The sequence below is a fragment of the Hyla sarda genome, chromosome 10 (assembly GCF_029499605.1).
Source record: "Hyla sarda isolate aHylSar1 chromosome 10, aHylSar1.hap1, whole genome shotgun sequence".
Classification (NCBI taxonomy): domain Eukaryota; kingdom Metazoa; phylum Chordata; class Amphibia; order Anura; family Hylidae; genus Hyla; species Hyla sarda.
In genome coordinates this window covers 27,169,903-27,197,211 of record NC_079198.1, presented here as the reverse complement: position 1 = coordinate 27,197,211, position 27,309 = coordinate 27,169,903, and positions in this window count along the sequence as shown.

Here is a 27,309-nt window from a genome sequence, read left to right as displayed (position 1 = left end):
GGAGTGATTATGTGCGATGTTAAGATCCAAAAAATGTATGTGGTCCTCACTGAATTCAATGGTAAACTTGATCCCCCAGTCGTTCGAATTAAGATGGATCAAGAAGGAATCTATGGATGCTGGTGGACCTTTCCATTGGAAGAACAAGTCATCAATGTAACAGCAGAACAGTTGGATATGGGAATGGTATTCTGTTGATCCCATGATGTATTTGTTCTCGAACGCCCCCATGAATAGATTGGCATATGAGGGCGCCACCTTTGACCCCATAGCTGTACCATTACATTGATGGTACACTTGTTTATTATACAAAAAATAGTTGTTATCTAATATGAATTTTAAACTTTATATGATGAAATTCCTATGTTCCTTGGTGATGTTAGTGTCATTGGCCAAATAATCATCCACACACTGCACTCCAATGCTATGACCAATATTGGTGTAAAGTGATGTGACATCACAGGTTATTAAGTATACACCCGGTTCCCATTTCGTGGTGAAAAATTGTTCTATGAGCTGGGTTGAATCACGGAGGTAGCTGGGTAATGATGTGACATAGTCCTGAAGATACAAATCAATATAATGTGACAAATCAATATAATGTGACAAATTACTTGTCAAGCAGTTGGTGTTGGATATGATTGGACGCCCCGGAGGTCTGATGAGAGATTTATGAACCTTAGGCAAAAAATAAAAATATGGAAAATAATAGAATTTAGTATCTGATAATATATGTGATGATTCTTCTTCATAAAAATCCAAACTCATCACTACTACCCCTCCCCCCTTATCCGCTGGTAATCCGTCCAGCGGATAAGGGAGGCAGGGTAGTAGTGATGAGTTTGGATTTTTATGAAGAAGAATCATCACATATATTATCAAATACTAAATTCTATAGGAGCATCACTGGAGATCCATACAAAGGGGTCCTTGCCACAAATAACATCTTGATTAATGATGGGCTATCTGAAGGTATTCTGAACAAACAAGAACACAAATTTCTGCAATATAACAATGATAATAGGCCCTATTTTTTTTTTTTTTCCTAACGTTCATAAATCTCTCACCAGACCTCCGGGGCGTCCAATCATATCCAACACCAACTGCTTAACAAGTAATTTGTCACATTATATTGATTTGTATCTTCAGGACTATGTCACATCATTACCCAGCTACCTCCGTGATTCAACCCAGCTCATAGAACAATTGCTCACCATGAAATGGGAACCGGGTATATACTTAATAACCTGTGATGTCACATCACTTTACACCAATATTGGTCATAGCATTGGAGTGCGTGGATGATTATTTGGCCAATGACACTAACATCACCAAGGAACATCGAAATTTCATCATAAAAAGTTTAAAATTCATATTAAATAACAACCATTTTTTGTATAATAAACAAGTGTAGCATCAATGTAACGGTACGGCTATGGGGTCAAAGGTGGCACCCTCATATGCCAATCCATTCATGGGGGCATTCGAGAACAAATACATCATGGGGTCAACAGAATACCATTCCCATATCCAACTGTTCCTCCGTTACATTGATGACTTGTTCTTCCTATAGAAAGGTCCACCAGCATCCATAGATTCCTTCTTGATCCATCTTAATTCGAATGACTGGGGGATCAAGTTTACTATTGAATTCAGTGAGGAACACATTAATTTTTTGGATCTTAACATCGCACATAATCACTCCAGTTACATCACATCCACATATTTAACCCCTTAACGATGCAGGACGTATCTTTACGTCCTGCGTCGGCTCCCACGATATGAAGCATCATATCGCGTCGGTTCCGGCGCTCATCATCGGCCGGGACCCACGGCTAATACCACACATCGCCGATCGCGGCGATGTGCGGTATTAACCCTTTAGAAGCGGCGGTCACAGCTGACCGCCGCTTCTAAAGTGAAAAGTGAAAGTGACCCGGCTGCTCAGTCGGGCTGTTCGGGACCGCCGTGGTGAAACCGCGGCGTCCCGAACAGCTGACAGGACACCGGGAGGGCCCTTACCTGCCTCCTCGGTGTCCGATCGGCGAATGACTGCTCCATGCCTGAGATCCAGGCAGGAGCAGTCAAGCGCCGATAACACTGATCACAGGCGTGTTAATACACGCCTGTGATCTGTGTAAAAGATCAGTGTGTGCAGTGTTATAGGTCCCTATGTGTTAATAAAGGTCATTTAACCCCTTCCCTAATAAAAGTTTGAATCACCCCCCTTTTCCCATTAAAAAAATAAAAGAGTATAAAAAAAGAAATAAATAAACATATGTGGTATCGCCGCATGCGTAAATGTCCGAACTATAAAAATATATCATTAATTAAACCGCACGGTCAATGGCGTACGCGCAAAAAAATTCCAAAGTCAAAAAAAGCGCATTTTTGGTCACTTTTTATATCATTAAAAAATGAATAAAAAGTGATCAAAAAGTCTGATCAAAACAAAAATCATACCGATAAAAACTTCAGATCACGGCGCAAAAAATGAGTCCTCATACCGCCCTGTACGTGGAAAAATAAAAAAGGTTTAGGGGTCAGAAGATGACATTTTTAAACGTATAAATTTTCCTGCATGTAGTTATGTTTTTTTCCAGAAGTGTGACAAAATCAAACCTATATAAGTAGGGTATCATTTTAACCGTATGAACCTACAGAATAATGATAAGGTGTAATTTTTACCGAAATATGCACTGCGTAGAAACGGAAGCCCCTAAAAAGTTATAAAATGGCGTTTTTTCTTCAATTTTGTCGCACAATGATTTTTTTTCCGTTTCGCCATGCATTTTTTGGTAAAATTACTAATGTCACTGCAAAGTAGAATTGGCGACGCAAAAAATAAGCCATAATATGGATTTTTAGGTGGAAAATTGAAAGGGTTATGATTTTTAAAAGGTAAGGAGGAAAAAACGAAAGTGCAAAAACAGAAAAACTCTGAGTCCTTAAGGGGTTAAAAACGGTGGACGTAAATAGTTACCTAGAGTATGACAGTGCCCACCAAAAATAATGGTTAAATAATGTGCCATACGGGCAGTATAAAAGGATTAAGAAAAACTGCACGGATAATGAGACATTTGAGGCACAGGCAAGGATCCTATCTAATAGATTTAAAGAAAAGAAGTACCCCAGATTGAATGTCCGGGATGCTTACAATAAAATCAAGGATCAGACACAATTAGAATGCCTGAAACCCAAGGAAAGTAAAAGGACCGGGGAAATGCAAAAACTTAACTTCATCACCACCTTCTGTGATTCTGCTAGCAATATCAGAAAAACTTTGGACAAGCATTGGCATATTTTGCAGAATGATTCCATTCTGAACAATATCCTTCCAAATAAACCATCTGCCACGTACCGGAGGGCCCCCACCCTAAAAAACATCCTAGCACCTAGTATCATCAAACAGCACAAACCAGCATTAAAGAAATCTCTCTTACCCATAGGATCGTATAGGTGTAACAACAAGAGGTGTCTGTGCTGCAAGGAGATCCAGAATAAACGGACTGTATTTTCCTCAAATGTCACTGGGGAAGAATTCATAATAAAACACAGGTTAACATGCAGTTCTTCTTATGTTATATACTTGCTTGAGTGCAGATGTAGGTCGGGCCATACAACCCCTTCATAATCGGTTAAACAAGCATAGACAAAATGTTAAGAACAAATTCCTTCTCCATGGGGTCTCCAGACATTGTGCCATGCTTCACCCAGGAGAGCAGGACATCTATACGGTCACTCCAATTGATTATATTCCAGTCGACACTGCAAATCGTTTTGATACGTTAAAGAAAAAAGAGATTTACTGGATGTACTAGCTGTCAACAGTTGCGCCAAAGGGGCTCAATGAAATGGTGGAAACGGTATTATGAGCCTTTAAATGCACTGCTGTTTTACACCCATCACTGGCCCCTCTATAATCCTCCTCCTCCCATCAGGCTGGTTGTGTATTAAAAATGCCTTTTTTATTGAGATCTCAACAATCTTGAAAATTTCATATCCCTTCGGGGATAATTACAATAATTATACCACTATTAATACAATATGTGTCACGATTCGGCTTCCAGGTAGTGGATCCTCTGTGTCAGCGAGGGATTGGCGTGGACCGTGCTAGTGGACCGGTTCTAAGAGGCTACTGGTTTTCACCAGAGCCCGCCGCAAAGCGGGATGGTCTTGCTGCGGCAGTAGCAACCAGGTCGTATCCACTAGCAACGGCTCTACCTCGCTGACTGCTGAGAAGGCGTGGGACAGAAGGACTAGGCAGAGGCAAGGTCAGACGTAGCAGAAGGTCGGGGGCAGGCGGCAAGGTTCGTAGTCAGGATGGGTAGCAGAAGTTCAGGTACACAGGCTTTGGACACACTAAACGCTTTCACTGGCACAAGGCAACAAGATCCGGCCAGGAAGGGAAGGGGAAGTGAGGTTATATAGACAGGTGCACAGGTGGGAGCTAATTAAGCTAATTGGGCCAGGCACCAATCATTGGTGCACTGGCCCTTTAAGTCTCAGAGAGCTGGCGCGCGCGCGCCCTAGAGAGCGGAGCCGCGCGCGCCAGCACATGACAGCAGGGAACCGGGACGGGTAAGTGACCTGGGATGCGATTCGCGAGCGGGCGCGTCCCGCTGTGCGAATCGCATCCCCAACGGCCATGACAGTGCAGCGCTCCCGGTCAGCGGGACTGACCGGGGCGCTGCAGGGAGAAAGACGCCGTGAGCGCTCCGGGGAGGAGCGGGGACCCGGAGCGCTAGGCGTAACAGTACCCCCCCCCTTAGGTCTCCCCTTCTCTTTGTCCGGTAACTGCCTCCCCTGGGATGAGGACACCGGGAAAGAATGGAGGGTTTCCTCAACGGCAGGCAGTACAGCAGGAGTGGGAATGGGGAGGGAGGGCAGAGGGCGAGGCCTGGCACGGGGCAGTGTGACACCAGGACGGGGGCCATGAGGAGGCACAGAGGTTTGCCTGACGGGACTGGGAGGGGGGGAGAGGCACTTCCTATGGCAGGCAGAGTCCCAGTTCTTTATCTCCCCGGTGGTCCAATCAAGGGTGGGGGAATGAAGCCGGAGCCATGGCAGACCGAGGAGGACCTCAGAGGTACAGTTGGGGAGAATGAAGAACTCAATCCTTTCGTGGTGGGGTCCGATAGACATCAGGAGGGGTTCTGTGCGGTAACGCACGGTGCAGTCCAATCTGGCTCCGTTGACCGCGGAAATGTAGAGCGGTTTGGCGAGACGGGTCACCGGGATGCTGAATTTATTAACAAAGGACTCCAAAATAAAATTCCCGGAGGCACCAGAGTCCAAGCAGGCCACGGCTGAGAGGGAGGAGTTGGCTGTAGGAGAAATCCGCACGGGCACCGTGAGATGTGGAGAAGAAGACATAGAACCAAGAGATGCCACACCCACGTGAGCTGGGTGCGTGCGTGCGTTTCCCAGGCGTGGAGGACGGATAGGGCAATCCACCAAGAAATGCTCGGTACTGGCACAGTACAGACAGAGATTTTCTTCTCTACGGCGATTCCTCTCTTCCTGGGTCAGGCGAGACCGATCCACTTGCATGGCCTCCTCGGCGGGAGGCCCAGGCATAGACTGCAAAGGATGCTGTGGGAGAGGTGCCCAGAGATCTAAGTCTTTTTCCTGGCGGAGCTCTTGGTGTCGCTCAGAAAAACGCATGTCAATGCGGGTAGCCAAATGGATGAGTTCTTGGAGGTTGGCAGGAATCTCTCGTGCGGCCAGCACATCCTTGATGCGACTGGATAGGCCTTTTTTAAAGGTCGCGCAGAGAGCCTCATTATTCCAGGATAGTTCAGAAGCAAAAGTACGGAATTGTATGGCGTACTCGCCAACGGAAGAATTACCCTGGACCAGGTTCAACAGGGCAGTCTCGGCAGAAGAAGCTCGGGCTGGCTCCTCGAAGACACTCCGGAGTTCAGCGAAGAAGGCCTGGACTGTGGCTGTGGCAGGATCATTGCGGTCCCAGAGCGGTGTGGCCCAAGACAAGGCCTTTCCTGAAAGAAGGCTTACTACGAACGCCACCTTAGACCGTTCTGAAGGAAACAAGTCCGACAACATCTCCATATGCAGGGAACACTGAGACAAAAATCCACGGCAGAGTTTAGAGTCCCCATCAAATTTGTCCGGCAGGGACAAGCGGAGGTTAGGAGCGGCCACTCGCTGCGGAGGAGGTGCAGGAGCTGGCGGAGGAGATGGTTGCTGCTGTAGCAGAGGCAGAAGTTGCTGTAACATGGCGGTCAACTGCGACAGCTGCTGTCCTTGTTGGGCAATCTGCTGCGATTGCTGAGCGACCACCGTGGGAAGATCAGCGAGACTTGGCGGCGGCACCTCAGCGGGATCCATGGCCGGATCTACTGTCACGATTCGGCTTCCAGGTAGTGGATCCTCTGTGTCAGCGAGGGATTGGCGTGGACCGTGCTAGTGGACCGGTTCTAAGAGGCTACTGGTTTTCACCAGAGCCCGCCGCAAAGCGGGATGGTCTTGCTGCGGCAGTAGCAACCAGGTCGTATCCACTAGCAACGGCTCTACCTCGCTGACTGCTGAGAAGGCGTGGGACAGAAGGACTAGGCAGAGGCAAGGTCAGACGTAGCAGAAGGTCGGGGGCAGGCGGCAAGGTTCGTAGTCAGGATGGGTAGCAGAAGTTCAGGTACACAGGCTTTGGACACACTAAACGCTTTCACTGGCACAAGGCAACAAGATCCGGCCAGGAAGGGAAGGGGAAGTGAGGTTATATAGACAGGTGCACAGGTGGGAGCTAATTAAGCTAATTGGGCCAGGCACCAATCATTGGTGCACTGGCCCTTTAAGTCTCAGAGAGCTGGCGCGCGCGCGCCCTAGAGAGCGGAGCCGCGCGCGCCAGCACATGACAGCAGGGAACCGGGACGGGTAAGTGACCTGGGATGCGATTCGCGAGCGGGCGCGTCCCGCTGTGCGAATCGCATCCCCAACGGCCATGACAGTGCAGCGCTCCCGGTCAGCGGGACTGACCGGGGCGCTGCAGGGAGAAAGACGCCGTGAGCGCTCCGGGGAGGAGCGGGGACCCGGAGCGCTAGGCGTAACAATATGGTGATAATATTTTATTTATTATCACCATGGAGATTTGATAGTTTTTTTATGTGGCTGCTTCTTTTATCGCTGCCTCTGATAGACTGTCCCTAAATTTGAACGATGATGGTCTAGATTATAATTAGTTTATGTATGTAGAGACTGCTATTTTTATGTGGAAATCAATCCCTTTTCCTTCATTTTACAACCAATCTTCCATACTAATGAAGAAAAAAGAAAAACAACTCACCTCTGTTCCAACAACATTAGTTTTAGTTCTCCTGTGCCGGTTTCAAGCTTGTCCTATTTATATAATTTTTATATCCCCTCCCATTATGTATGTTTCATTATGCTGCTCGCCCTGTACCATTGAGCTGTCATGCTCAAGCCATTCACGCGCTGTGGTTAACATAAGAACACAGACAGTGTTCAATTTGAATATCTCATCATAGCAAGAACATCGCGGTGAACGGCTACTTTGTCTATGTATCATAATAGACTGTGACAAAGTAGCGCATGCTCTCCAGTGAATTGTAGCCATGTGTCAGCCCTGTCTGACGTTTCTCTTTTGTTTACTAATCGCTACATAGTAGCGCATGCGCTCTAGTGATTCAGAGCCATGTGTTTGATGTCCCTCCTCTTGTTTACAAATCGCTACACAGTAGCGCATGCGTAATGGCAACCTGCAGCTCCGTGATTAGCAGCTGATTTGGGAGCCTCCAGCGCTGCCAAAGCAGCTGTATTGCACTCTATTATATTTTTAAAGTTTATCAGTATATGTTTTACTGAGAGTGTATATATATTTATTCTTTCCCCCTTTCTTTCTCTGTTTTATGATGTTGTAATTTGTATAATGTGGTGGCCTTTCACCCGGATGCAGAGTAAGCCCGGGCTTTTTAACTACTGAGCAAAATGCCCTATACACAGAAATATTTTATTAATGATATGCCTACATAATACCTAAGTAATACAGACACACCCGGCCACTATCATTACCACTACAGACTGTACATTCCCTCTTTTGAGGTCCACACCCTCAGGTTCTTCCGCCCATTGTCTCTCAGAGTGGCGGTCATCTATCGTCCTCCTGGTCCTCCCCAAATGTTCCTGGATCATTTTGCCACCTGGCTCCCTCACTTTCTTTCCTCAGAAACACCTAGACTATTTATGGGTGATTTTAATATCCCCATTGATACCCCAATCTCCTCTTCTGCCTCTCGGCTTCTGTCTCTAACCTCCTCCTTTGCCCTTTCACAGCTTACTGACTCTCCCACACACAAGGATGGGAATACACTGGACTTGATCTTCTCTAGACTTTGCTCTGTCTCTAAATTCACTAATTCTCCTTTTGAGCTCTTTCGCAGCAGGCTCGCTGTCTTGGAGTTATACTTGACTCTGATCTGTCTTTTACTCCCCATATTCAGTCTCTTTCATGTTCTTGTCACCTGCATCTCAAAAACATTTCCAGAATCCGCCCGTTTCTTACTACTGAATCTGCTAAAACTCTCATTATTGCTTTGATTCACTCCCGCCTTGACTACTGTAACTCTTTACTAATAAGCCTTCCTTTCTCCAAACTCTCTCCTCTCCAGTCCATCCTTAATGCCGCAGCCAGACTCATCTTCCTCTCCAGCCGCTACACCGACGCCTCCTCCCTGTGCCAGTCACTACACTGGTTACCAATTCAGTCCAGAATACAGTACAAAATCCTCAGTCTCACACACAAAGCTCTCCACAATGCTGTACCTCCCTACATCTCCTCTCTCATCTCTGTCTACCATCCTACACGTTCTCTCCGATCTGCTAATGATCTCACACTAACATCTTCTATAATCCGAACTTCTCACTCCCATCTCCAAGACTTCACTCATGCTGCACCGGTTCTCTGGAATGCTATCCCTCAATCCCTCAGACTCAACAACAACGTCCATAGTTTCAAACGTGGCCTGAAAACACATCTCTTCAGACAGGTCTATAACATTCTCTAATTGGCCTCAACATATCCTCAATATATCCCGACACCTCTTGTTTGAATAGTTATTGTGTAATTTTATGTCTGATACTTGTCTTTGTTTGAACCCCATAATTGTAAGCGCTGCGGAATCTGTAGGCGCTATATGAATAAATAAATAAAATAAAAAAATATAAAAATATAATGCAGTTACTTCCAGAAACTCACAGGTGAGCTCTTTTCTGATAGGAGTTGTTCATGTTTCCTTTCCATCTCTATCCGACCCAGACTGCCAGGATTATTTCTACCCAGCCACGACTTAGCTCTGCAGATCCTGCTGGACAAACATCTTAGGCTCTGGACCTATAGCGCTCCAAACAGTAATAATGTCGGTGTCCCAAACAACAAAGGTATTTAAGTGGGTTGAAAGGTGGTCTAGGTGGGTTGGAGATATGAGGTAGGTATCCTCATTAGGCACATTGGCGGTTGGTAGACAGGTTTCCCCAGTAGGTAGTTTCTCCATTAATTAGGTTTCCTCCAAGTAGGTGGGTATGCCCTGTAGGTAGGTCTCCCTTGTAGGCAGGTCCTCCTGTAGACAGGACTACCTATAGGTCCCCTATGTAGCTAGACCCTTCTGTAGGTAGGCCCCCTGTAGTTAGTACACCCCCCCCCCCCCGTAGATAGTATCCCCCCTACAGGCATTATGCTGCCTGTGGTCACAAGAGTGATTGACAAAGAGAGGAGACAAAATGTATTTTCTCTGTGAAGCTGAGCACCGCATTTAACTGTACGCGTCTTAAGGTCATATGGGATGAGTGAGTGGGCTCCCCCAGGACCAGGGGGCCCCAGCACTTGCTCTGTTTCACCAGGTGCTGACACTGTCCCTGGTTCCTACAAACACTCATTTGTCTGATAATCAGCCAGTGTAAAAGGATCTTAAATTAAAATTAAAATTCGGTAAGATAATATTACAAAAGCTGCCGAGGACCCATTGAAGTGTATGGACACAGGTTATGAGGCCCACACTTCAGAGAGCATGCTTTATTCTCTAGCTAGACAATACACTGACTTAGACACACCCAGCATACATATAATATTATAACAATGTGCCGCCAGTAATTTAACACATCACTGCCCAAGATGTACTACAACTCCTCCTCTCCTTAATGAAAAGGCCAGTAACAAAAACAGGTGGGACATGGGAGATGAATTGTCTGTGAATCAAATAATAGGTTACGTTTGAAACTAAAGTCCTTGCACCTAGTCTTTGAGATGTGTTTGTTATAGACACCTTTTGGAGTAATTTTTTTCTCTGAAATGTTTTTTTTTTTTTTTACTTTAAATAATTTTCAACGGTTTCTTTGAACATTTTTAAAGAGGGCCTGTGTCCAACCCCAATAATTAGATCTTACTATCATTATATAGCTTGGAATGCCTTGAGCAGACACCTTTTTACAGTTTGTTAATACACTTCCTATTAAAAGATATGTAGCTTTATAGTTATATCTAAAAATTCAGGGAATAGTCAGATGGGTGTAAACTTAATTTTACTAATGAAAGTGAATTGGTGCTGGGTGGAATTGTACAGTCATTGGGTGTGTTTAAATTGAGGGGCATGTGTTAGGCATACCCATCCCCTGACTGACTGTATAATCCCACCCATCACCTGATGTCACTCACATTATTAAAGTTAAGTTCACGCCCATCTGACTATTTCCTAATTTGTCAGACAAATTATAAACCCATATATTTTGGGAATGGGAGGGCGTATCAAGAAACTGTAAAAAGGTCTGTGATCAGGATAGTATAATCTCATTTATGTGGGTTGGCTACAGGTTCTCTTCAACTGCTGGGCTTCTGCAACCTCTGTGTATCACTGTACATCAATCTTTGAGATGTCTCTGTCTACACTGAGCACTGTGACACAGAGAAGCTGCAGCAGGCAGAAAGAAAAAAATATGAATCCTAGTTACAAAAATGATTTTTAGCCCCAAGTAAATAGATTTCAGTTAAAAAAACACAACCTGAAAGTGCCCATAAACATCCATGAAAGGGAATCTATCATCTCTATTTGCTGCAAAGAGTTGTAGACACTGTTGGAAAGCTGTGAGGGTATGAAGGCAGACTATACCTTTCCTGGAGCTCATGGTGGTTGCCAAATCACCTTCTTATTTCTCAGCTACGTGCCAGAAGGAGCTGATAGATTCCCTTCTACTATTGGTGGTTCTGATGTGAAGGTTTGTATGTTTCTAGGCTTTCTGGCTCAACAAATAGCTTTTTTTTTTAATGAAAAATGTATGCTTCACTATTTTGCTTTCATCAAAATTATCAGGAACTTCTTAAAGGGGTACTCTGCCCCTATACATGTTATCCCCTATCCAAAGGAAGGGGATGATATGTCTGATCGTGGGGGGCTACGGCTTAGGGGTGATCCCTACGATCTCTTGGCCGGCGCTGCGGCGTCACGGTCAGAGAAGCCTGGGGCTTCTGTGATTGGGATGTCATGCCATGGGGGCTTGATGGCTTGCAAACAGCCGTCACGCCTCCTCCCATAGACATGCATGGAGAGGGAGTGGCGCTTGTGTTTGCTAGTCATCCGGCACTGCATGGAGTTTGCTCTTTGCATTGGATTGCTGGGGTGCGGCAGCAGAGATCGTAGGGGTCCCTAGTGGCCGGACCCCCGCAATCCGACATGTTATCCTTTATCCTTTGAATAGGGGATAACATGTCTAGCAGCAGAGGACCCCTTTAAGTGCCTCTATTCTCCTTTATTATCTTGGGTTTAGGTTCAAAGAGAGCACACAGTTTGTTAACTGATATTTTTTGAAGAAACTATGGTTCTAACATGGCATTGGTGGTTTACATATTGTTCATCATGGCTCTTTTTTTCCTCATCAATTTTCCTAAAATGTTCAAGGCCCTTAGGAGCTGTAACCACAATATTAGGTAGTATTGTCCCAAATTGCTGACCAGAAATATATTCAGCAGGACTTCCTCCTGTTGTAGCATAAGGAGTTGTACAAGTTTCCAGTTATTTCCTTCAAATGAGCAAATGATAACGCCATCAACCGAGTCCAGTTTTGACATGCTGCTTACCCAATAGTTGTGGTCAAAATGGTTTGTACAATGATGTACAATAGCTTTTGACTTAAAGAAGAACTCTGGCAAAATCTTAATAGTTTTATTATTCCATGGCTGTCACAACTTAAATAATTAACCTTATCTTACCTTCCGCCACTGCCAATGCAACCTGTCTCCTGTCCTTCGACCTCAGTCTTCGTGCTTTCGTTGACCGACACACCACATTGCGCTCGGCTAATTGCTGGTCAGAGTATTGTCCCACCTCGTCGGGTGATAGGCTGAGCAGCAGTGTGATGTAAAGGGGCCGGGCGCTGTATGCTGTCCCAGAAAGGGGGGAGCTGACTGTATCAGGGGCAAAAAGGGGGGGGGGCTGTGCTGTATGGATGCACAGAGAGGGGAGCCTGCATTGTATCAAAACACAAAAAGGGAGCCTGAAATGTATTTGGGCACAGAGGAGGAGCCTGCACTGTATGGGGGCACAGAGGGGAGGGAGGAGAGCCTGCACTATATGATGGCACAGAGGGTATGAAATATATGATGGCACAGAAGAGAGGAGAGCTTATACTGCATGGGAGCACAGTGTGGTGGCCCAACTACTATATGAGAGCACAGTTTGGGGGCCTAGCTACTATAATGAGGCACAGAGGGGCCTTCTATATGGAGTCACAGAGGGGGCCTAACTACTATATGGGAGCACAGTTTCGGGGCCTAGCTACTATAATGAGGCACAGAGGGGCCTTCTATATGGAGTCACAGAGGGGGCCTAACTACTATATGGTGGCATAGAGGGACCTACCTTTTATATGATGGCACAGAGGGAACCTAATCCTAAATTGGAACACAGAGGGGGCATATATCAGGACAAATGGTGGATTTATGTGCGGGGCAATACACCTTGGAGTTTGTATAGAGTTGAGGAGAGCAAGAAGATTACATTTATTTGTCTGGCGGAGTCTGTTGAGATCATGGATGGGAGAAGTCTGGAGGAAGCCCACGTCAGATAGAGAAGAAAGAAAGATGAACAACTCTGATCAAAGAAGACGTCACAGTTTATTCTCTCCAAGATACCCTGGTGAGTCGCTGGATATAACTGCACTATAATCAATTACAGTTCACAGAACCTGTATCTTCCACAATATGGTTACTGTGTGGGGGGGGGGGGGATATTATAGTGGCTTTTATTAGGTATTAGTATGGTGGTATGGTGGTATTTTCTAGTAACTATGTGGTGGTACTGGTCATGGTGCGGCATTATTATTTGTTCCATGTATACTGGTAATATTGGTGATATTGGTCTCAGTAAAATGGATTTGGGCAGTAACAGCATGGTTTTAATATGTGTGGTGATAATATTTCTCTTTGTAGACAGGTATTTTTTGTATTATTGGTCTCTGTATACTGGATTTGGTCAGTAACAGTATGATGGTAATATGTATGGTGATAATATTTCCTCCTTGTACAGTTGTGATATTGGTAATATTGCAGTGTACAGGATTTGGTCAGTGACACTGTAGAAGGTAATCATGATAATATTTCCTTCTTGTATACTGGTAAAATTAGTCTTGGTATACTGGATTTGGTCAGTAATAGTATAATGGTGATATGTATGGTGATTTTTGCTCCTTGTTTACTATTGTTATTTGGTAACTGTATGATCTTTTAGAGATAGTATCTCATACATAGAAGATTACTTTTCTTTTTACTTAGAAAGTAAGATTTTTTTTTTAACTATCTGTGAGATCCCGGCATGCACAGGCTGTTTATGTACAGACTATGTGAGAGTTATAGTATAGATTCAGCAAGATAACAAAAAGACAAAGCGACACTCACCATTCAGGGTAACTTCTTTAATCAGTGACATCAAGCGGGATACAGGCAGGGGAGTTGGGTGGAGGAGGGGTAGCCGGGACAAGTTGTTTTGTGCGCCTTGCGCACTTCCTCTAGAGTTATAGTATAGCTTTGTCACCTGTTCACACTGTTGCTGTGCAGCGTCCATTGCTGCCACGGCGCCGTGTCTGTAGTGAGGTGCGGCCCAGGGTCTGGTTCAGGCGGCATTTTGTGGTTGTGGTCACCCCTCAGTGCAGTGCCATGTTATGCTGGGGATGTTAGGGACCCACGTGGCCGTGACGTGGCTAGCGGGCTGGCACTTCAAGATCCAAGGAAATTATAAAAAAATTCCAGAAGGTTAAATACAGTAATGCTGTATACCAGAAGTGGCAGCAGAGAGCAGAAATTGAAGATAAATGCATGCTATTGGGTTTAATTCCTTATTACAACTTGCCATTACCTGGTAACATATGAAAAAAAATTCTATTAAACTTTACAGTGAATCTAACATACAGTACAATAAGTTCAAATAATACTTCATCAAACCATACAAATATATTTGTGCGGGGACACTGCACCATTCTGTGAGAACGCCTTCATTCGGACATCTTATCTCCACACAGATCCAAATGTTGGTTCCGTTTTGTTCAACAACTAAATTAGACACCCAGGGTTAGGCCTCTCCGATGGTTCCATAATATCAAATTTCAGTAGTTCTGCAAGCTTTTGCTCTACAGGTTTTCCCAGACAGTAAGGAAGCCTATGTGTTTACTGTGCAAGAAGCGTTACGTGTGAATCAGTGTAAAGCTTTACCTTAAAATCCATTTACTTTCCAAACCTAGATAAACAGTGTTTAATGGGGTATTCCGGCCAAAGACATCTTATCCCCCAGCCAAAAGATAGGGGATGAGATGTCTGATCGCGGGGGGCCCACCGCTGGGACCCCCCACGATCTTCGTGCAGCACCCGCATTCTATGCTGGGCTGCTGCTCCAGTCTTGGAAACCTCTGTGTTTCCGGGACTGGAGACGTCACATCACTCCATGCCCCCTCATGACATTACGCCAGGACCCCTCCATTCATGTCTATAGGAGGGCGCGTGATAGCTGTCATGCCCCCTCCCATAGACATGAATTGAGGGGGGCGTGGTGTGACATCATGAGGGGGCATGGAGTGATGTCACGTCACCTCTCCAGTCCCGAAAACACAGAGGTTTCCGAGACTTAAGTAGCAACCCAGCATAGAATGCGTGTGCTGCACAAAGATCGTGGGGGTCCCAGCGGCAAGCCTCCCTTGATCAGACATCATATCCCCTATCCTTTGGATAGGGGATATGATGTCTTTGGCCGGAAATACCCCTTTAAATTCTCCTTTCAATGTATGAGTAGAATGAGACAACATGTTGATCTCTGTATTGTCTGCACCAGGTCTGATCCTTAGTACACCTTGGGGGAGATTTATCAAACTGGGTGAGAGAAAAAATTTTGTGATTTTCCCACAGTAACCAATCACAGCTCAGCTTTCACTTTACCACAGTTCATTAGCTGAGCTCTGATTGGTTGCTGTGGCTAAATAACAAAAAAAATTCTCTCACACAGTTTGATAAATCTGGGGGAGATTTATCAAACTGTGTGAGAGAAAAAATGGAGTGATTTTCCCACAGTAACCAATCACAGCTCAGCTTTCACTTTACCACAGTTCATTAGCTGAGCTCTGATTGGTTGCTGTGGCTAAATAACAAAAAAAATTCTCTCACACAGTTTGATAAATCTGGGCCCTTGTATTGTGGCCAGAGAGGATCCTATCCCATCAAGCACAAAAAATTTAGGCCACAATGGGAAAAGTATAGCATTTAGGCTTGAGATGTAGGGGATTTTTCTCTGCTGTGTACAATGTTTTAGGAAGCCTATTAGTAACCACCAAATCAATCAGGACTAGTTGACTAATCCCAATGTGAGTTTTGCTTTCAATTGTATCTACATTCTCAGATCATGGATCAAGTATACAATTTTGGTGAAGCAGAGAGCAATTGGTTTCCTGCTCCACCACTTCCTCATAAGTGACTTTAGGCCTGTGACATAAGAGGGGTCAGGAGAATGCTGAGAAAGGTAGCATCCCAGCGTAGGCATGGTGATGATGTCACAGAATTGCACAATCTGAAATGGGCTATGGAGGGCAGGCAGAGGACCAATTTGCTCCTTGTGGTAATGATACAGAGAATTGTGGTTTATTGGTGTAAAAGGGGTACTATTAATTGGGGTCTGGTGCTCAAATGGCATCACTAACATTATGATATGAATGCATAAAAGAGGGCATATTTTTCTGTGGGGCCCAAAGTAATGGCCACAAATCATACTACTAATATGTACGGCACAAAAGTCGGTTACCATTACTGTTATAGTACAGAAATGCACTTACCGTATTTTTCGTCCTATAGGACGCACCGCCGTAGAAGACGCACCCAATTTATAGGTGCAAAATCTAAAAAAATTAAGATTTTGAACCCAATAGTGGTCTTCAACCTGAGGACCTCCAGATGTTGCAAAACTACAACTCCCAGCATGCCCGGACAGCCGTTGGCTGTCCGGGCATGCTGGGAGTTGTAGTTATGCAACATCTGGAGGTCCGCAGATTGAAGACCACTGCATAGGAGGTAATACTCACGTGTCCCCGCCGCTCCGGACCCGTCACCGCTGCCCTGGATGTCGCTCCATCGCTGTCGCCGTGTCCCCGTCGCTCCGGAACGTCTCTGCTGCCGGACGGGTATCCTCGCTCTCCGTCGCCGCCATCACGTCGTTACGCACGGCGACGCATGTACGCGACGACGTGATGAAAAGGAAGGAGAGCGCCGGCCATACAGGGGATCCCTGAACGGAGAAGACACCGAGGAGGCAGGTAAGGTCCCCTCCGGTGTCCTGTGGGCACTAACCCGGCTATTCAGTCGGGCTGTTCGGGACCGCCGAGGTGAAATCGCCCGACTGAACAGCCGGGTTAGTGTCACTTTCCCTTCAGACGCGGCGGTCAGCTTTGATCGCCGCGTCTGAAGGGTTAATACAGGGCATCACCGCGATCGGTGATGTCCTGTATTAGCCGCGGGTCCCGGTTGTTGATGGCCGCAGGGACCGCCGCGATAGGGGTGTATTCGCCGTATAAGACACACTGACTTTTTCCCCCCAGTTTTGGGGAAGAAAAAGTGCGTCTTATACGGCAAAAATACGGTACATATTGGCCCTGATTTACAAAGAGTGGAGTGGAGTTTTGTTTGTGGTTTTTTTTTTCCCAACAGATATTTATCCACAGTATTTACTAAGGTTTCCCCACATTTTGCACTTTTTCCTACATTTTGCTTTTTTTAGACTTGCTCTGAGCTGTGGGGTTTTCCTCAGCTCAAATCCACAAAATTTTCTCTGGAAACCTTAATAAATATGTTGGGATTTTTTGAAATGTCAGGGACACACCCCCTTTTCGGTGACCGCAGCCCTTTTCCCAGTGGCCACGCCCCCCTTTTTGGGTTTCCTCAGTAAAAAGGAAAGTTGGTCGGGTTTTTGATTTTCTATTGCAAATTCTGGTGCAGACAGAAATTCTGGCGCACAACCCAATAAAACAGGTCCGATTTACAATAGTAAATCAGGTCCATTGTTTCGCTGAAGGTGTCGGTTATCATCGGTGAATTTTTGTTGCCAACAGTCTCAATTACTAGGCAAACTGGAATACAGAAACAGTAGGGGAGATTTATCAAAAGTTGTCCAGTTGCCCATAGCAACCAACCAGATTGCTTCTTTCATTTTTCAGAGGCCTGAGGAAGGGCCCACTCTGGGCCAGAAACGCGTTGACTTGATTTTAATAAATGCCATTTGGTTGTATCCTTTAAGAGCCTTGTCTCTTTACAACCGTCTGGATCCAGCGCTGCAAGAAAAATTCCCCCTTTTTTTTTTTTTTTACCTATTTGCACTACTATTACCGATGACTCCAGCGAGCGTTCGTAGGGATTGCTAGCTGCAGGATCCAAAGACCCATTTTACATGCGAGAAAAGGTGTTGTGCTCTGAGCGCAACATCACAGGGTGAGTGAGATTCACACCATGTTTCATTATTATATTGCTCTTCTGTACTTCACTAGGGGCGCGTTCCCTGTTTTTCACTTATTTCCTATATTTTCAGAAATGAAAGAAGCGATCTGATTGGTTGCTATGGGCAACTCAGCAACTTTTCCTCTGGTCAGGTTTTGATAACATTCCCCCAGTATGTTGACCTGGTGTTGTGTACTGGTGAGACTGGGGCAGGTTTGGTAATGCTGTCCTATATATTTTTGAAATCTATTGTATGTTGTTTTCTATAAAGATGATTGTGTACTTAATGTGTGTGTTTTGTCCTTGTTCCTTGTGTAGAAGCATGCCTCCCATGATCTAACATAAGACTTTATACTGTAATATCCGTGCATTACGTAGCCACAAGCTTTAAATAAATCACCCCCCCCCCCCCCCATCCGCTTTCCCCTCGAGTCTTAAAGATGTTGAAATCCTGGTAAGGAGAATCCAGGTGTCAATGAAACAAGGGAGGGATGATGCTTCAAGTAGGAGACAATGGCCTGAGGCAGAGATGCTGAAAGATTCGGAGGGGAGAGGCGGATACATGTCATCAGAAGTGAGCTAATACTATGATCACATCTGTATGATAAGGCCGCCGATGATTTTATAGAACATAAATCACAAAACATAAATCCATTGTCAGAAACTCTATTCAGTTCTTACTTTCAGGGAAAGATGGGTGACAATGAATACGGCAGCTTGCTAGGGGGGGGGTTATCACTCACTCTTACACACTCCAGAAATCCATCTACATATAAAGGGATATAGATCACACTTCTATATCACTATATAATTAGGCAGATTTGCCCTTCAGGACCCTGGGAAAGCTGGGTGAAACCCTACAAATGCATTTATGGTGGTCATGTTATTTGTCATTCAACATTTCCAAAATAACTCAATTTTATGTAAGGGAATGAAAGTGTTGGCAACTCCCATTGGTTTTATGGGATGAGTGGTGAAGTCGAAGGGGCCTGGGCTGTCAATCACACCCAGAGCAGCGGTGACTACCTGAAGTTGTCCCACACACTCAGGGGACTACTTGGGGGTCATTAACATACAGTGCGGGACATTTTTTAAAGTAATTTTCAGCATTATGGAGGACGCAATCCAGGACCTCATAAAAACATGTTACCAACAGTTATATGGGGCCAAATCTGCTGACTGGTTCTATTTAATACCAACAGACGTAAATCAACATTTTATGACTATACGTCAGACTGATGGGAAAAATAGGCTAATGGGGTAAGCTGAGTTGAATCTAATTCCAATCTTTTTTTTCCTGCAGGATAAGCAGCGCCAGATGTGTCCACTCCCTTATTGAACCAACTTCCCCATTAGGCTTAGGAGCCTGTCATCTTACAGTTATCTTATGTCCTATGTGTATGGTCAGCTTTAAGCTTGCCCTACTCATTAGTTTTAAAGCAGATGGCAAACAGCCAACCAGATTCCACCATAAACCTGCCAGATGGAAACAGTCAGATAATAGACCTGTACATATATGACATCCATTACTGTCTGGTATAAGAAATAAATAAGAAAAACATGTAGAAGTGGAGTCAATCCAGCAAATGGGATTTGTCAAGTTCACAAATGAGGGTAGATCTTAGGCTGCATTCACATCCCGATTTTTTGCATCAGTCTAACATATTGTTGAAAGGGATTGCCCAAAATCGTGTGAAATCATCTGCTAAAACATTCAAAACGGATGTGTTGTAGTTTTGTGTTTGTGTTGTGTTTTCATGTGAAGTATTGTAGTATGTTTTTTTTTTCACAAGTTTTATTTTATTTAAAGGAAAAGGGTCATCCTGTTCACCCACACTCCAATACACTGGGTATAGTTTGAGTGAACAGAAGACAGACTAACAGGGGTCATTGACTAAAATACGTACCTTCGGTCCACCAAAGATCCGCTTCTATCTTCTCTGTATTGCACGCTGGAGGCGGGCCCCGCCAGCTCATATTGAATATTTATTGTCTGTGACTCTACGTCCTAGTGACATGGAGTCACTGAGCGCATGCGGCGACTGAGCGCTCACATGACCAGCGAAAATGAATATTCAAATTGAGCTGGCAGGGCCCGCCTTCAGCATGCAATTCAGAGAAGATAGAAGCGGATCTTCGGTGGGAAATATCTCCGGACCAAGGTACGTATTGTAGTGACCCCTCATCGGTCTCCTGTTCACCCACACTATAACCCAGTGTTTTGGATTTAGTGTGGGTGAATAGGATGACTGTTTTCCTGTTAAAAAAAAAATCACATCAATTTTTATGTTATTCAATCTTTCTAGGCAATTCAAAAGCTACTGGGTATGCACGAAAGCTTATAGTCATACGACTCAATAGGAAATGGACCAAATGAGTGTATGTGTTGGATACGATTTTTCAATAAAAGTCAATAGATACATCTAGAATAGATATATGATTATACATGATTATCAAGGATGGAAACTTGTGAATTTAACAGAGGCATACATAGTGATGTGAATACAGCCATAGATGATGACCTTATAGACATGGCGGTGTAGAGGATCAGGCAGAAAAATCCCAAGAGCCGTAGCCAGACTTACTCCCACTGAAGCAAAAATTCAGTTTGCTGATGTAGCCCTTTATCTGACTACCATGACCAAGGCTGCATGGCTTTTTGACACTGCCCCACTCCCCAACACCTAGCACCTGGTACCCCTGCCTAATGCATATGGACGAGTTGAGGTGCAATGAGTCTGTCCTGGGGCACAAAGGGTTTTCTGCATATCTGCTGTACCATGGAACTTAAAGGGGTATTCCGTCCCTAGACATCTTATCCCCTATCCAAAGGATAGGGGATAAGATGTCTGATCGCGAGGGTCCCGCCACTGGGGACCCCCACGATCTCCCTGCTGCACCCGACGTTCATTTAGAGCGTCGGGTGCAGCGCCAGAGGCTTGTGACGTCACGGCCATGCTCTGCTCATGATATCACAGCCACGCCCCCTCAATGCAAGTCTATGGGATGGGGCGAGACGTCAGTCCATAGACTTGCATAGAGGGGGCATGGGTGTGGCTGTGATGTCACGAGCAGGGTCTGAACGTGACATAACGAGCCTCCGCCCTGCATCGCCAGTCATCCAGCATGGAGCAAAGTTCACTCCGTGCACCGGATGTCTGGAGTGCCACAGCCGAGATCGAGGGGGTCCCCATTGGCGGGTCCCCCGCGATCAGACATCTTATCCCCTATCCTTTGGATAGGGGATAACATGTCTAAGGGCGGGGTAACCCTTTAACATTTTGGGCTATGTCACAAAAGCTGTAACATATCCCCCAGATATTTTGTGGTAATTATAATGCTGGTGCCTTTGTATGTGGCAGAAGGGCATTTGGCTCACCTAAGCACCAGGGCTGGCTATAGCGACTTATAGGCTTCCATATGGTGCCTTCATACAGAAATGCATTATGAAGCAATACTTCACTAGAACAATGCTTATACAGGAGAGGAGAATAGCTGGGTTATATGTTGTCCTCTGCTGCTTACCACAATTTCTCAGAAAAAAAATGTGGCATAGAATTGGAAGCTTGTAAGGGTATGTAGGGCCTTATATACTTCTATTAATGCCATATTGCAGCACCCTTTAGTTGTATGTTATTTTCATTAAAGGGGTATTCCAACTCCTAACAGTTATCACCTATATCTCCCCCCTTCCCCTCCCCCGTGATCTTGAGAACGGGGCCCCGTGTCTCACGTCAGAATAGAGCAGTGAGTCTTGTATGCGCATCACCATTTCATTCATTATCTATGGAGCTGCCGGAGATACCCGAGTGCAGTTACCAGTACATAAAGGATGATAAAGGGGAATCAATAATTTTTTTTTTGTATTGCGCCATATTTTTGGGACATGGTCTCTACTGCTCACACTGCATCAAACTATGTGCCAATCTGCATCCAACCCAACAATCTCAAAACAACAAAAAGTACCTCTCCAAGGTATCTTTAAAATGCCGCCCATCATCTTCTGCACATTGCATAACATGTTTTACTTGGCAGATTGATAGCTTTTGGCAAAGATGTGCCAAATATACACTTCACTTTCAACAACATGCGCCGCTTTTATTTATAAGAAACCGCATAAAGGCAGAGCCCACAGTCAGGCTGCTAGACGTTTTTTATTTATTTGCCCTATTATATTGGTTTTACAATAGTCTACTCCTACCCACTTCTATAGGAGTTATGGAAACAATGTAGAATATAGAATCCTGGCCATCTCATCCTGCTGCATCCTGGTGGGAAAGGAAGATGGAAAGGTGGTTCTATTTCAGAAATAGGTGGGACCCGCATCTATCAGATAAACATGTCGTACATAACCTGGGAATATGCATATGCTATGTGTTTCATGATCCAGTAATTCAGAAAATATGCAACACATGTCTGCAAGTTCATATTGAATTGAGGTAAGTTTTAGGTGGATACTAGAGAAGGTGACAAAGTCGAATTCGTTGCGAATTTCATGAAAAATTTGATTCTGAACTACCGTATATACTCGAGTATAGGCCGAGTTTTTCAGCACGATTTTTCGTGCTGAAAACACCCCCCTCGGCTTATACTCGAGTGAACTCCCCCACCCGCAGTGGTCTTCAACCTGCGGACCTCCAGAGGTTTCAAAACTACAACTCCCAGCAAGCCCGGGCAGCCATCGGCTGTCCGGGCTTGCTGGGAGTTGTAGTTTTGAAACCTCCGGAGGTCCGCAGGTTGAAGACCACTGCGGCCTTCAACATCATCCAGCCCCCTCTCACCCCCTTTAGTTCTGAGTACTCACCTCCGCTCGGCGCTGGTCCGGTGCTGCAGGACTGTCCGGAGAGGAGGTGGTCCGGTGGGATAGTGGTTCCGGGCTGCTATCTTCACCGGGGAGGCCTTTTCTAAGCGCTTCGGGCCCGGCCTCAGAATAGTCACGTTGCCGTGACAACGACGCATAGGTGCGTTCATTGCCAACGTACTTCTGCGTCATTGTCTAGGCAACGCCTCTATTCCGGGCCGGAAGCGCGGAGAAGAGGCGCCCCCGGTGAAGATAGCAGCCCGGACCACCTCCCCACCGGACCACCTCCTCACCGGACAGTCCTGCAGCACCGGACCAGCGCCGAGCGGAGGTGAGTACTCAGAACTAAAGGGGGGTGAGAGGGGGCTGGATGATGTTGAAGGCCGCAGTGGTCTTCAACCTGCGGACCTCCGGAGGTTTCAAAACTACAACTCCCAGCAAGCCCGGACAGCCGATGGCTGCCCGGGCTTGCTGGGAGTTGTAGTTTTGAAACCTCTGGAGGTCCGCAGGTTGAAGACCACTGAGGGCGAATGATGAGAAGAAGATGATGAAGGGGGGGTGTGGGGATGATGAAGGGGGGTGGGGATGATGAAGGGGGGGGTGTGGGATGATAAGGGGATGATGAAGGGGGGATGTGCGGGATGATAAGGGGATGATGAAGGGGGGATGTGTGGGATGATAAGGGGATGATGAAGGGGGGATGTGCGGGATGATAAGGGGATGATGAAGGGGGGATGTGTGGGATGATGACAAGGGGATGATGAAGGGGGGATGTGTGGGATGATGACAAGGGGATGATGAAGGGGGGATGTGTGGGATGATAAGGGGATGATGAAGGGGGGATGTGTGGGATGATAAGAGGATGATGAAGGGGGGATGTGTGGGATGATGACAAGGGGATGATGATGAGGATGTTAATGACGGGTCTGGATGATGACAGGGGGGGATGAGGTATTTCCCACCCTAGGCTTATACTCGAGTCAATAACTTTTCCTGGGATTTTGGGTTGAAATTAGGGGTCTCGGCTTATACTCGGGTCGGCTTATACTCGAGTATATACGGTAATCCGAATTTCCTTGCGCTTCGTGCTAATGAATCGCTTCATTCACTATATTTTGTGCGGGCTGTGGGGCTAAAATGGTGGCTACACATGTGAGGACATGGGGCAAGGAAGTCTGGGAAGGTGGGTAGGTGGGATCACCCTGAATCACATGGCGGCATGCAGCCTATCAGCAGCCAGCCAGCCCTGTGATGTCACAGCTCTATATATTCGGCAGCCATTGCCGTAGACGGGCATTTCCCGGACATTTTGCTGAGAGAAGAGAGACTGTGTGTGTGTGCACCAATCACCGTTACTGACAATACAAATCTTTACAGCGGCGAATCCATTCACCTCAAGCCTGCATTTGTTTTGGCTAGAGAGAGAGAGCAGACACTGTGTGGTCAGTAATCAGCGTTACTGACAATACAGATATTCACAGGGGAAATCCATTGACTTCAAGCCATTGACTACCTTTTTTAAATAAAATTTCGTAGGGTACCATAAAATAAAAAAAAATAAAAAGATACAGTAGTGATGGAAAAAATTGTATCTAACAAAATGTATCTTTTTTATAACAAAATTTTTAATAATTTTTAAAACAGGGATCAATTAATGTAGGAGGGCAGGGCACTAAAAATGTAGCCTACAATAATAAAAATGTAGTGTGGGTGTGTTTTTGACTTTTTAATTTTTTAATTTTTTAGGTTCCAACCAATCAGGGCTGGTATTAGGGCGGGGCAATCCGGGCAATTGCCCAGGGCCCCATCCCCCAGGAGGCCCCCCTCTAGGCTGCTCAGTGGCGGATACAGGGAGGGGAACCGCCACTGAGCAGCTTGCAGGGGGCCCTGTCACATTTGGGACATCCCTGTGTCCCGAAAGATATTTTCGGGACACAAGGATTTCCCGGTTACCTTTCTGAGGCCCCTCATTAACTTTAACAATGCAGGGGTCGCTGGGAGGTAGTGCACGCAGGGACGTCACTGACTCATTGGCCCATAGGAACATGTGAGCGGAGCATCAAGGAGGAGGATGCGCACTGGCCGGCATGGTAAGTGACCAGCGGCACTTCATCTTCAGGACTTAGCAGTAGATTTTGACCCCGGACCGGAGGAGTAGTGGACTTTTGGGGTCCCACTTTTGATTTTGCCCAGGGCCATGCTAAGCCTAAAACCGGCCCTGCAGCCAATCACAACTCTCTGTGGGAAATATGAATAAGTGTATATACACAGCAGTGCAGGGGACCATAGTAGAGCGGCCGCCGCATCTATACATTATACAGGAGGATTGCAATGGGGTCAGAAGTACAGGTACTACTACTCCCATCATGGAACAGAGTGTACTACCCTGTCCGTCCACATAAATTGATCCCTGTTTAAAAATGTATAAAAATTTTGTTATAAAAAATGTGAATTTCGTTAAATACTTTTTTTTCCATCACTAATGCATCCTTTTTTTTTTTTTTTTTTTTTTTTTTTTGGTATCCAACAAATTTTGAAAAACGTCAAAGGGTCCAAAAATGCAATTTCTACTCAAAGGCAAAAAAAAACACCAAACACAGGAAAATGCTGTGTCGTTTTCTCTGGTATTTTTTTGGGGCCACAAAAAAAAAAACAAGTAGAAACTTAGCCTCAGGCTATACTCACACGGAGGAATTTCCGAGCTGAATTCTGGGGTAATGTTCTTACTCTTGGAAATGCATTGCCCGGTATGAAGATGGAGCATCCGAGCCAAAACAAGCAAATGTTCTGAATGTCCGTCTGTTTTCCAGGCGGACATTTTGCACATATTCTGTCGCATGAACATAGCCTAAGGATAATTTTCCACTTGTTTTTTTTTCTGCCTTTTTTTTTTGTTTGTTTTACCAGAAAAAAAACCCACAAAAAGCTACTCTGTTATTTTGCACTTCCAGGATGCAGTTTTTGTGGCATTTTTATTTTTTTTATTTTAAATAGTCATTTTTCACCTTGGCGAAATTTTTACCTCTGCATTAGTTTTTATCAAGACAAGTCATGTGATTCTTTAATCATGTAACTCAAAGATTTCTATAGAAAATATGGGGGGAAAAAATGCCAATGCTAAACTGACATGCCGTTTATTATGCCATTTTTTTCTCTCATAGACTTGTATAGGAATAGAAATGCTAAGAATTTGTCCCCCAAAAAACGCCATAGTGTCAGCATGCTGCGATTTTGGAAAACTGCCTCTGAGCCCAAAACCGCAGGAAAACTCAAATGATGAGCAACAAAACGGCTAAGGAAAAAGATAATGGCAAGTGTTTGGCGTTTCATAAATCCCTATCGACTTTCAGCTGACAGCTGAGCGCCAAACAGCTGAGCGCCATTAGTGGAGTTTTTTGGGGGGCATTTAAAAAAAATAAAAGGAGGCCTAGCCTAAAGGTTGACTGTCTTGAAAAGTTCGGAGGCGTATAAATCTTTGTTTGTTTTGTTGGGGTCTGATCGACACTGATCGACACTCAGGAGTGCAGAATTTCCTCCTCCACCCCCCACCTTTTATCCATTCTCCTTTCTCTATATTTCGTCTTCTTTTTTCTCTTTTTTTTCCACTGTTATTGTCCTCGGTTAAACGTATATAATCTTTGTCAAGTGGTACCTGCTTTTAGTTGGTCCTTAAAAGCTCCATCCTGACCATGTACACCATTGTTTCCACACCAGTTCTGCAATAGCCGGAGACACCCTAGTTGGGAAACACACTGCCAAACATGGTCAGGATGGGTGATTTGTCGGCAATGGCGAAAGGGATTCAAAGTGTATCAAATAACAACAACAACAAAAAATAAAGTGCAGAAAAGGAAAAAAGAAGAAAGGAAACAAAGGGGGCGCTATCTAAGTGCCGTAAATGGTGGTAATCGCAAAGGTTGAAAATTAGCGCATACAGGAATAGTGGAGCCAAATTAAAGTGTGTGTTAACACACTCACCTTCTAGTGTTGTGCAAGCTCAGGCACAACACTGATGTAGGCTTTCTGAGTGCATGCACTCTAGACGTTCTCCTCCGGGCTGCCAAGCATCTATCCCGATACTCCGTGGTGTCGGTCTGGCGGATAGTGGTGTGGATACTGGATGACCTCGGCAAGGTGCTTATCCAGTCCTGGTGAAAAAACGGCGATGCTTCTCTGGGGCGCCTCCGGATGCGTAGATGGTTCAGCTCCCAACCCAGGTGGGGGTTGAGGAGGAGGAAGATACAGGAGCGATTTGAAAGTTTTAAAAGCTTTATTCAGACGACGCGTTTCGCAAGGGGTCCCTTGCTTCATCAGGTCATAGATAACAGGGGTACAGACAGTCTTAATATACAGTGTGTACTTCAAAAAGTGCGGGAGTTTGTGACAGGTGTGGTGCGTCACCTGGGTGCCGGATGTGACGTGCTGGCTGGGAACGGGAGTATTCATTCATAAAACGTGCTGTCTGTATACAATGTACCGAGTGTAGCTTTGTGGTTGGATGTAGAGAGAGCTGCTGGGTGTATCATGT